The following is a 12,504-nucleotide window of genomic DNA, read 5'->3' as shown; positions in this document are numbered from 1 at the left end:
TTTACCAGTTTGAACTATCTGATCAAGTGCAAACGATCATGCTGCGACTGACAATCCTTTCACCATACAAAGACACTGTCTCACCTGCAAAGTTCAGGAGAGCTGACAGTAAAAGCTTTCCGCGTGCAACGCTCCTGAGCAGCTGCTCTCCGGAGGACTATTTCCCTGAGAACCCGTCGCTAAACCTCGAAACAAAGCTTCTGAGCATCGTCGATTGCAACGATGATCAATTCAGTCTGGGCAGCTCGCTTTAATCTTCATGTTAAGGAAGGAATAAGAGACACATCCTTCACACAGCATATATCTGGGCAGCTCGCTTTCATCTCGCTCTGATACCATGTTGGAGATGGAGGCGATAGCATGAGAGAGAAGCACACGAGACACAATATTGAATCCCCAAAGTGTGTGGAATACACACAATAGATGAGTATATATAGAGGAGATCCTAGGGCTATATATATAGACATTCTATATATAGCCAACATAGAGGTGGTTGTGTTGAAAGCTCCTCTTTTATTTCTTCTTCGAGTTCTAGATTAGCTGTTGTGTTTGATTTTGGTTCAAGTTCTAGTTGTTGAATAACGATAATAAATCATTTTCCCAATAACTATGTACAATGATCCCAACAACTATATTAATTCCAAAATGGTGCATACATATGCACTAAGGCAAAAATAATATATTGCACTATCACTATGTGGACCATTCCCTTGTAGTGAAAGGGAAGAAAGAAAAGACAAAACTAAAAACATTTAGGTCTTTGTTCAAATCTTTAAATGAGGTCGTTATCAAGGCTATCATGTATGGTTGGTATAACTAGATAGCTCCAAGGTAGACACTAGAGGATACATGTGCGTTTCTCTTAACTTGTCTAATCAAAGCGGAAGGATCATGTGCTAAGGAGGAATTCCAAAGATATTGACATACATTTAGTAACAAGATCGATTTGTCATTCAAAAAGAGAAACGACAAAATTACATACGCTATTGAATTATTTAATTTTCCTAATAATAAGAGATGCATGATGGCACAAATGGAATAGAAGATTAAACTATTGTCAAGCATCAGCTAATAACTATCGATTTTTAAGAATTCCAAGAAAGCAAAACAAGGTAATGTAATTCTCTCCAGGTGTGTTCGCCTTGAAATTAATGGCATGTTTTTTCTTGAAACTCTATCTATGAGTGTGGTAAGGGTGTACTTGTAACCTTTGTAGGAAAGAGAGAGTCTTTTTGAAGGATGTTCTTAGAGTGAATGGTTATAGTTTTGAAGCGATATTTGACTAGTGGTGGTGGTAAAGGTATACTTGTGTGTAACCTTTGTAGTAGGAAGAGCTCTTTACAGGGAGTTGTCAATAAATAATTCTACTCGGCGTTAGCCAATATTGGAGCCCGCGAATGCGACGGTCATATAAGGGACAAAGGCTTTCGATAGGACGTTGCCAATGATTTTACTCGACTAGTCCGAATAAGCGAGCTGGCGCTTTGGGAGTCGACTCCAAATCGCTAGGCCATAGCTAGGCGCTAGTAACATGCATGATGGGGCAAACAATTGTGCACAGTATATAGATGACATATGCAGCAATACTTGTTTTGCTGTTGTTGAGATATGAATAAGGGAGATAGCTCCCCTTTTCTACTCACTGCACATGACTATGTATCCCTTATAAATGGGCTGGTGCCTTGAGAGTGATGGCTCACCTTGATTTGATCTCACTCTATAATGTGTATTTTGAGAGTGATGGCTCACCTTGATTTGATCTCACTCTATGATGTGTTTGGTCGAGTGTTGTGAATAAGCTGCTGAGCTATATTAAAGGGACTGACTCCATCCTCAGCCCACAAATGCAAATCCATTAGGCGTTCTCTCTCTCTCTCTCTCTCTCAGTCATTCATCACATTCTTTGGGGTACAGTGTGTGTTTAACGTTGTTTTGATTCAAAAGCAAAGATAGAAGGAATGTCGACTAGAATCGTCTTCCTCATTTTGGGCTTGCTGGCGGTGCTCATCATGCCTGCTGCAACCGGTGACTTCTTCCGTGACTTCCAAGTCACTTGGAGCCCATCCAAAGTGAAGGTATTGAATGGAGGAGAGCAGCTTCAGCTACTCTTGGATAGCGATTCGGGTACAATATTATCTCCATCCAAAATGTGAAGGTTTCTATCAACCGTACGTGTATTTAATCGAATCATATGTTGTTATAGCCTTAATGGTGGTGATCGAGTTACCAATTATAATTCTGTAGAGCTTGATATCGAATATCGAGATGTCATGAAGGTTAATATCCTTGCAGGCTGCACTTAATCAAACAAATGTCCAATGCAATGCAGTAGAGCAGCTGCTAGTCTTGCTGATTTGGCAGGTTCATTAATAATGTACATCTACGAGCTAGAGACAATTGCTGATCTATAGTCCAATTATTATATGTCTTCTAAGCTAGCGACTACTGCGAGCATTACGAGTCTCAGATAATTGATGATCTATAGTCCAATTAGTATATGTCTTATAAGCTAGCGTCTACTGCGAGCTTGACCTGTCATTCATTAATGTATTTAATGAATGCCTTTATATAAATCGTTCCGTTGAGTTGATGCGTCTAACGTTGGCAGGATCCGGGTTCAAATCTAAGGAGGAGTATCTGTTTGGCAACATCGACATGCAAATCAAGCTGGTTCCGGGAGACTCTGCAGGGACTGTGACGGCCTACTACGTAAGTGTATTAAAGAAATGTGCATACTTGTTTTAGTTCATGATATGGTTAGCTGTGAGGAATACTCAGGTTGCCGTGTGTTCATCAGCTGAAATAAGTGTATTATTAAATGTGCATCTGTGTAAGAGGACATTGATTATATTGTTTTAATGATCTGGTTTTATCATTGATTATCTGAGCTGAAACGTGGCCGTGTACACGTTCATGAGCTTTATATGACGATAAATATGCTTCTCGTGTGTACGTGGTGGTGCAGCTCTCCTCGCAATCGGCGTACCATGACGAGCTGGACTTCGAGTTTCTGGGGAACGTGTCTGGGGGGCCGGGAACAGCGCATCTTCCTGTGGTTCGACCCCACGGCCGATTTCCACACGTACTCCGTCTCCTGGACCAAACAACAAATCCTGTAAGCACAAAAATTAAGCCTACCTATATAGATAGCCCTTCGCTTCTTCTTCTTCTTTTTGGAAACAGAAAGAAAGATACGTGCGTTCTCATCTCATTTTGCCTGCATAATTACTTGTAGGTTCCTCGTGGATGGCACGCCCATCCGCGCCTTCCCTAACCAGGAGAGTTCTGGGAAGGCCTACTTGGACAAGCAGCCCATGGGCGTCTATTCCAGCATCTGGAACGGCGACCAGTGGGCAACTCGTGGCGGCCAGGTCAAAATCGACTGGACCCACGCCCCCTTCGTCGCCAGCTACCGTAACTTCAATGCCAATGCCTGTGTCGCCACGTCCAGCAGTAGTAGCGGTATAGCCGCTTGTAACACCGTCGGTAGCCCCGCTCCCCCTGTCACACTCGACGCTGCTAAATTGGCTTGGGTGGAGAGAAACTATATGGTGTACAATTATTGCACAGACCACGCACGCTATGCAACGCCCCCCTCAGAGTGCAGAGCTGCTGCATGAAAGGGACGTTGTTTGTAAGCATTTTAACTTCTCAGAAATATTATTATTATTCAGTTATACATAAAAACACCAATAAGAATATCACGATTTATTATCAGCATAGTGGCCAAGTTAAATGTTGCTAACGGAATACGGATTTTTCTACAAATTGAGTCTACTTATGTAATCATTAAATACACCAATATTATTTCTCACACAAGGTAAAGCCATGCAGAGGACAACTCGTTTAAATGCTTAAACAGACTTAATTCTTCAAAACACATGTGAGATTTTGAACAATCTACTAGAAGGCTCGCGTGCTCCAAGCAAATGTCCAGACGTCTCCACTTTGCCACCTTCTTGGACGTGCACCTTATAAAAAAATAGAACCTCGACTCTCCAAAGGTTCAAAACCATCTCCCCACACACAACACTAATTAATTAATGTTAAAAACGGTTTCAGACCCTTTATTAACATAAATGAAGCATATTTTACATTCCTACCAAGGCGTGCCATTAATGCAATATTGATTTTTATATAAACTAAGTCTATTTATGTAATCATTAAATACACCAATATTATTTTTCACAGAAGGTAGATAACTTGAATTAAGTCTGTTCATGTTATCATTAAATACACCAGTATTATTTTCCACAAAAGTTAGGACTGAATAGTTTCTGAGAGTTCTACCATACTCCGAGCGACTTTTTCCGAGCAAACCGAAAAATCGAGGCAAGGCATGGCAAAAGGCCTCCTATAGAGAAGTAGATGGATAGCGAGTGAAGACTAAGTGAGCGATATCGGTAGAGGGAGCAACAGAACAAAAGAGAGCATAGTGGTTTTACTTCAACACATATCTTTTGGTACATTTATAAGTACATTGACACCAAACCATATAAATATTGATTGTGAGTTTCAAGAAGAGAGAGTCATAGTAGGTAGTGCACATACTTGCCAATCAAGCGGCATTTACAACACAAAATTGGGAACTCAAGATGGACTCACAACTGAAAATTGGGTGCCAAAAACTAGGGAAGACAATATTATCTAGAAGAGGGGCTACAATCGGCATAGCATTCCTTGGCCATTGTTCTTGATGAGCACATGACATCACATGAGAGCTTGTCATCATAATGATAAGTTGTGGACTCCCAAATACATCTTATGCAGATCATCAAAATTCGTTGAGAGCAACCATGCACCATGGCCTTCAATTGACACATGTTGATGATTAAAAGTGTCCCTCTCCCATAGGAATTTAACCAAAGTCTACAGATGTATGAAGTATGCATTTTGTTGAGCTAGAAAGGGGGCAACATGAGAAGGGGTTAAAATAGGATGTGTGATGTCACACATCACATTTAAATTCTCTACATGGTACCACCATCGGGCCTTACAAGGAGGCCTACTTGCACCCTTGTTTGTGTAGACGTCTTCCTTAACCTTCCCTCCTTGATAGTTGTGGTCATACGGAGCCCTTGTGATTATCTCAGGTTTGTTCCCTACACCCAAAGATGGAAACCTCAGCACTGCACTTTTTAATCTAGTAAGATGATCATGAAATGTGTTGGAAACCATTGAATTCAGAAGTAAAATGTAAGTTTAAAGATCGAATGTTTTCGCAGTTACAAATAGTGCTACGTTTACTTTTAGGACTTGGCATGTAAGACAGTCAATTCAATGAGTGGGCAAACTTAAGCCATCTTGGTTTAATGACCAAGAGATAGATTGTGATTTTCCTAAGGTACCCTTAGAGAAATTTTGTTGATGAATGGAGGCCAGAAATATCAATTTAGAAACATAATTCATAAAGTAAGGTCTTCTGTCACAACATAGTATCTTCTTTGAATTTAAACTAGGAAGCAAAACACCTCTTCAAAGACACCCTATAAGGTTACTTATACACGTTTGTGTGGCCCACTTGCAGTTCACATTCCATAGAGAGTGTTAAGAATGAATACATGGGCCTTTATGTGAAAGACACATTATGGCAAAAAATGAAAAAAAAAGGGCCATTTAAGGTTTTGATTAAAATACTAATTAGCTGAGGTTTTAGTAGAATGAGACCTCCAAATTTGGCCGTTCAGCGGCACTTTTGGTGCATTTAAGAGATGGGCCACAATAAATACTAACATTCCTTAAATCATGTCAGAGGTACTTTTTAGTGGTTATTCTCAGTATTATTTCAACTTTTGAAACATCTATTGTACAAACATTCCCACCAAAACACATCTGTTTTTCCTCTCGTCAATGCAAGAGAACGCAGATACAAACTTGCTATTAACATAGATCAGGTCTATTCATCTTGGAGAAGTATTCATCACCGAGCATTATTGGACAAAGATGAGGCAAACAGACTACGACTAGAGGGAATGAAGCACATTGATTTGTGGGTGGATAGAAGTATTTATCCCAATGATCCTTCAACTGGTAGACCTCCTCCATTTGTAAATGTTCATGACTTGATTAGATTTATTGGAGATGGTTTTGATGGTCTGCTTGGTTACTGTATGAAGTTATATTCTGCATCTTCTGTGTACTCAGTCCAAATGCATCAATTGAAAGAAACTTTATTAACATCTCAGAAAACTATTTCAGAGCTTTATGATAAGATTAGAGAGATAGAAGCTATAAACCACTCCTTGAAAGAGAAACTAGTAAACTTGAAAGAAACCCTAGGAGGATTCAGAGAGAGGAAGAGAACTTTAAAGAATATAAGTGAGTTGTCTAGAAGTAGTGGGGCTAAAAAGAGGAGACTCAACCTTGCAAAGAAATGTGTCTCACATTTCAGGTATTAATATCTGTCAAAATGAGGAGAGAATAATCAAGCTTCTCATTGAAACCATGAACAAGGCAGACCTGGTTAGAATTCTTCAATCTCCAGAGAATACAAATTTGAGAGATATTACTCTCAAAGAGTTGGTAAGAGACTTAAGGACCATTGTGAAACCAGCTGAAATAGTAGAGACTTGTGACGCTGTGGGTATTACTCCTCGCAAAGGCTACCAAGCTCTTTCTGGATTATGGTTCCAAAATCTTAGATGCAAGAGAATAAGGGCTTTTGGTTTGCCAAAATCTATTTCAGTTTCACTACCAGGACTACTATGAATCAAAAAATTTCGAGTATTTTTTGAGAGTACATACATATTGAAGGGATAATGCCTTATGAGAAGCAGAAGAAAAAGAGTACATTTGTCTATAATGCTTTCAACAATATATGGGTGGATCTTAGAAAAGTACAAATTGCAATGGTGCATATGTATAAAATTATTGTAGAAGAATGTGGTGGTGTGCTAAAGTTTGTGTTGAAGCTGGATGAGGTACAGATCCAAAAAAGACAAAAGATGGAAAGAGCGAGCATATCTACCATGAACATGGCAATTGAGTACAGCAATGGTAGAGGAGAGGAACCAGAACATAAAACCCAGTCCGAGATGGAGCTTTGGTGGGTTGGTGTAGCTAAGATACCAACTGAAAATTAGATCAAACCCTCAAATGGTTGTTCTCCCACACAGGTATCCCTAATATCATTCAATCCCAAAGTACTGGAGATATGTTCATACTTGATGGAGTTGGCAATTTCAAAGTGGAATGGCATTTGGGTGCTGATTAAAGACTATCAAATGTATGCTTGGAATATGTAACGAGGCTAATGCAAAGTATCCTTGCATTTGTTGTATGGAAGGTATGGGATCAAAAGAGTGGAGTAGTTTGCGACCAGCAAGGAGAGTCCCAATGGGAGACTCTATAGATCTGAGTAAGTTCAAGAATAAAGAAAACATTTGGGATTCCATTCTTCCTATCTCTCTTAAGAATGTTCACATATGCACTGTGCATGTAGAGATAAGAATAATTGACAAGCTTGTGAGATTGCATCTTGATTATGCATATTCTATTAAACCAAGATTGTTTGGCAGATCAATGTATTGATAAATGTGAAGCATTGTTATCAAAAATGGGCTTTCATGGGGGTCAGGTTCATTTAAGAAAAGATCCAACAGTTTCAGGGAAAACACGAGATGTCTTGGCAGATGTCTCCATCGGAGGTGCAAAAGCTAGAAGAGTTTTAGAAAACCATAGTAAAAAACAAGTGAATGTTGGAAAGAATTGTGTGAGATCACGACAAATGTTGCTAGTATACCACGGCTAGCAAATCTTGGAATGGAGGCTTTGAAGCATCTTGACATCTTTTTAAATGTTCTTAGACAATAGAAGATGTCAGGTACATATGCGCAAGAGTACAAAAGTTCTATTACAAATCTCATTCAAATAATCAAAGAAGCATGGGGAGAAAAAGATATCACATCCTATTTGGTAAGACTATTCATGATACACTTAGTGGAATTGACATATGCTATTTTTTTTTTTTGTTATGCAGCACATCCTCCATGTACATGGGCCATATTTTGTTGAGGAGCATGGACCCCTAGCAAGATACAGTAACCAAGGGATGGAAAAGTCACATTACCAGGCGCACACATTATTCTTTTGGAGCACAAGACATGGTGGAGGGTCTACAAGAACCAATGCTCTTGCAAAGTTATTCAACTGGTTTTTCAGAAGACAACTCCAAAGAATGCAGAAAAACAACATTTTGGACACATAACAGTGTCAAAAAAGACAACTATTGTATTCATAACTTTGTATAAAAAGTTATCTATTGTAATCCGGAGTATGTATAAAAAGTCTATTCCAAAGTTTTCACATCATCATCGTTTGTTAGTACTCCCCTGGAGCATATAAATTTCCTTCTATTGTAGCCACTGTTTACATTGGTTTTATTTGTAGCTAGAGCATATGCAGAGTATGTCAAAAAATATCCTGCTCTAGAGGCGGAAAACCTAGGGCCATAATCAAAAATTCTAGTAGTGATTTTCTTCTCAAGAAACATGATTTTGTTAGCATTGGTTTCTATAGTTGAGAAGCCATATAGTCTGCAGAGAGCTTTAATACAAAGTAAAAGCCAGTCTGCATCCTCGAAGATCTGGCTATGCAACACATGGAAAATATTCTCATCCATCTTAGACAAATAGTGTCCAACTGCAGTATCTTTCTTGTTGCTAGATCCTGCTTGCCTTGAGCCTTATCTCTCCCTAAGAAGTTGTCTTCATCTGCTAGCTCCAATTGTAAACAAGAGGAATACTATGAAATTATTGTAAGTAAAAACAATGTAATGTATGGATTCAAATTCGTATTCATTTACCTTTTGATTTTCATCTTGTTCAAGTATATTTGATGTCTAGAGTGAGATTGAGGTTTCTTTGATGTCTTTGAGTTGGACATAATCACTATGTTTCCTACCAACATCAACAATACCAAGTGAAGCTTGAAGCTGATTAAATTCATCTTCGGAGATCAATGGTTCTGACTCTTGTGCTTTCTTAATACATAATGATAAAGCAGGAGTTGAGTCAATGAACTTGTCATCCGAAGTACACACATCTAAAGTAGCAAATTCATCATTATGCTCATTCTCCATATCAATGAGCCCTTCAGCAACTTCACAACTGTCTGCAATGATGGCAAGACAATAGTCCTCCCTCAAGCTAAATAGCTTTTGAATATCAATAAGGAGTAAGTACTCCTTATCCTTGATAGGAAAACTTGGTAGTGAAGGAACAATATATTTATGCAATGGATCTCCACCTTCCTTGGGTGACTGAACAATTGTATGTGCCTTTAATTCTATGATTTCATTATCCTCGGCAAGCCTCTCCTCCTCCTCATGTCCAAGTTCCTCCTCTATATCATTTGCCTCTAAATCTCTGAGAAAGAAAAAGTTTGAAGAGCCTTCAATCTCCTCAAGTTCCTCCTCTTTACCTCTAAGAGGATATTTGACAATGGAGAAAACTATGAATGTAGCAGCTTTGACCATTCTCTGCAGCCTTTTGGATGAGAGGACCATTCTGCATTTTCTACTAAAAACCTTTGAAGTTTGTACATACTACATCTCTTTGTAAATGTTTGTCTCTGGATAGAGGAGGTTCCCATAGGGACATGGACATACTCCTTGTAATATCAATCAAGATAGAAGACCCTGTAAGTTCCTCAAATTCATCAAAGTCCTCTTTGATGAATTGCATGGCGTGATTAATAATCACTGAAACATCAATTTCTGGTTTGAAAAATCCTTAGCAACTGGAAAGAAAGAGGCCTCAATTCCACTTTCAAAAAGAAAATCCAACATTCTCTCTGTAGTAGGACACACCTCTACTATCTCAGAAAGACCAGGAGCCTTGGTTGATGACTTAAACTTTTTTGATGCTTTAGGACCTACCTTCGGTGACTTTGTAAGCCTTCCACGTGCTTTGGATACACTAGACTTTGATTGGGTATCTAGTGCATGAAGAGAAAGATTTGAGGACCCAATAGGCTTTGTTGATTGGAGAGGGTTGGCTTGTTTCCTTCAGTTTCTTATATGATTTTGTAACTGTTGTAGGAGATTTGGAAAGCCCTCTCTTTTTGGAAACTTTGGACCTAGATGGAGATACTTGTGAAGACTACAAACTAATAGGTGTTCTTGGTGAGGTAGACCTTTGAGATGAAGGCTTTGAACCACCTATTGGAGAACTTGGTGAGGCATGAGTTGGTGATGGGGAAGATGCCATTCCAGAACGGTGCGATAAAGGATTCCTTCAATTTCTATAAAGCAAGCCTTCACACTGTCAAGCAAAATTCTATAAAGGTGTTTTGAGTTCGTGTACATATGGGATGCATGGTATGCAATAAAACTTTGCCCTGAATGCCCTGGCAAATGTACAGACTGAATGGCCTTACAGTGAGTTAGTACATGCATTTTTTTTTGGAGAAGGTGCTTGAGACTTGAAGTTTTATTTGTATGAGCTTTCTATTTGTCAAGAGGGTGTCTTGGATGTGTGCAAACAAGAGGTGGAAGAGCATGAGGATGTCAATGATTGGGGCTTTGATGAGCCTCTGGTGGAGATAGATGTACATATGCTGCTTTACGTGGAGAGAGCCCAATTTAGACTGTAAATACTAAAATCTACAAGGAACGCCAGCTAAATATAATTTGCTCTTTGTACTTGAGTTTGGATGTACTGTGTAGATTTGGAATGGCCGTATGTCTCCACATTTCAGGGGGTTTGGGCATGATAGCCATGGTGATGAGACGTAGTATGTGTGTGGATTTTGGTGTTCAAAAGATCTTGATAAAGGCCTTGATAGGCACTGCAGTGTGGCATGGGAACCACCTTTTAAAGAAATTTATATATATATATATATATAACACCACCAAGTGGCAAGCGAAAGAAGAGTCAGCTGGCCGCTTGCCTTGCTGCCAACTCTCTCGCCATCATGAAAAGAAGGAGCCAGAAGGTGGCGAGCTATTTTTGGGTTGGGTGTGAAGAGTTACCGTCGAGAGACCAAAAGAGACTTCGAGGGTGAGCAGACCGAACGGGAGGAGGCTTCATTTGACAGTGTGAAAGGCAGATGAAGAGGAAGGAAGTTGCCGCCTGGAGACGGAAGGAGACTTCTAGGACCAGCCAGCGGAGCCAGGAGGGCAGGGTTTTTTTTTGTGTGAGCGGGCAGAGCTAAGGAGCCGCTTGGTACTGTGGATGACTGGCTAGGGGATACCTCAGGGAGCAAAGGTGTCAACATCGATTGGGGGCTGCCGATTGTCAGGGGGTTGCCTTGCTTGTCTTGGACATGGTTGGTGACAGAGGATAGGTGTAGGTTGCTTGGGCTGCTAGCGCACTCGCCTACATCGACTATGGGTTGGTGACTATAAAGGTGGGCGGCCTCTGTGTGTGCGCAGGAGGTGGCGCCAACGACAACAAGCATACAAGGGATGTTTGTGTGTCTTGAGTAAGAGGTGAGCGCGGGTGTGTGTCTGCAACAGCCAGCAGTAGCTTACGAGTGTATATGTGCATGTTTAGCAAATGGGGTACATGCGTATATGTTGGGGAGCGCAGTGTTACTGCAGTGTGAGTGTGTGATAAAAGGAGAGTGCGAGGAAGAGTGGGTTGACGCTTTGTCAATTGATAAAAAGCTATGTGTGATGGATGACCCCTTGTCAATGGACAAATAGGGTTTGTGTTGATGATATGTGAGTGGCTTAGCCTTGCCGACAAATAAAAGGCCTTGATAATGAGATGTGTGAGCCGTTGAGGCTGTCTTTTCTTTGGTTTGTGTGGGGTAAGAGAGAGATGTGGTGAGACATGTATGATATCGTCTCTGGTGCCCCCATTTTGTTGTTGTGTCCAAAGTTTGTGATGTGGAAGGCTATAGAGGCCTAGTGTTTGTTTCCTTGTTTCTGCCTCACATCTTTTTGGTGCCCCCACTGAGGATAGCTCAGGTATTTTCTTCAGTTTACAAGGGTGTATGCCCTAGGAGTTGAAGGTTTCAGGGAAGGTGTTTTTCTTGGAATTTGAGGTGAAGTTTGGGGATTAAAATGATGTCTTATCCAGAGTTTTTTGGTGGTCCTAATGAAGATGTAGCAGACTTTCTTGAAAGAATGGAGGTTGCGTGCATAAGCAACCACATCAATGAGTCGGTACAGGTGTTGCGGCAACTGAGCATCTGCTTGAAAGGGGATGCAAGGACCTGGTACAGAGCTTATGAGCAGTCATTGAGGGTTGCTGTTCCACGTATCGATATGACTGAGAATAGATTAAAGACAGCACTTAGCAACAGGTTTAAGAAGGTAGAAGACCCCGACAAGGTTTGGCATGAGGTACAAGCTCTGATACAGGGTGAGTTGGAATCAATTGATGATTATGTGAAGAAATTCTCTTTGCTGTGGGAGACTTTATGCAGGGCTTTAGGGGAAGACCAGGTACCTCCTGACATGATGAAGAAAAACAAGTTTGTAGCCGGGCTTAAGAGGAGTATTCGCTGGAAGGTGGAATTAAAGAAGCCCAGGTCTTATGAGGATGCGGTGGAGAT

The 12,504-nt window shown here is 40.4% G+C and overlaps 2 pseudogenes across 1 annotated transcript; one reads left to right on the top strand and one right to left on the bottom strand.

The window, feature by feature from the left end:
* LOC147633095 (uncharacterized) overlaps positions 1-12,504 on the bottom strand; it is a 51,321-nt pseudogene that overhangs the window by 17,914 nt on the left and 20,903 nt on the right.
* Positions 1,734-3,621, top strand: LOC147633098 (xyloglucan endotransglucosylase protein 1-like; annotated as a pseudogene). The gene is made up of 4 exons (XR_015267045.1): positions 1,734-2,124; positions 2,609-2,709; positions 2,966-3,115; positions 3,236-3,621. The product of XR_015267045.1 is annotated as a xyloglucan endotransglucosylase protein 1-like (transcript).

Source organism: Cibotium barometz, chromosome 12 (genome assembly GCF_041138505.1).
Source record: "Cibotium barometz isolate CiBa-2024 chromosome 12, ASM4113850v1, whole genome shotgun sequence".
Taxonomy (NCBI): domain Eukaryota; kingdom Viridiplantae; phylum Streptophyta; class Polypodiopsida; order Cyatheales; family Cibotiaceae; genus Cibotium; species Cibotium barometz.
This window is presented reverse-complemented; position numbering and strand designations above follow the sequence as displayed.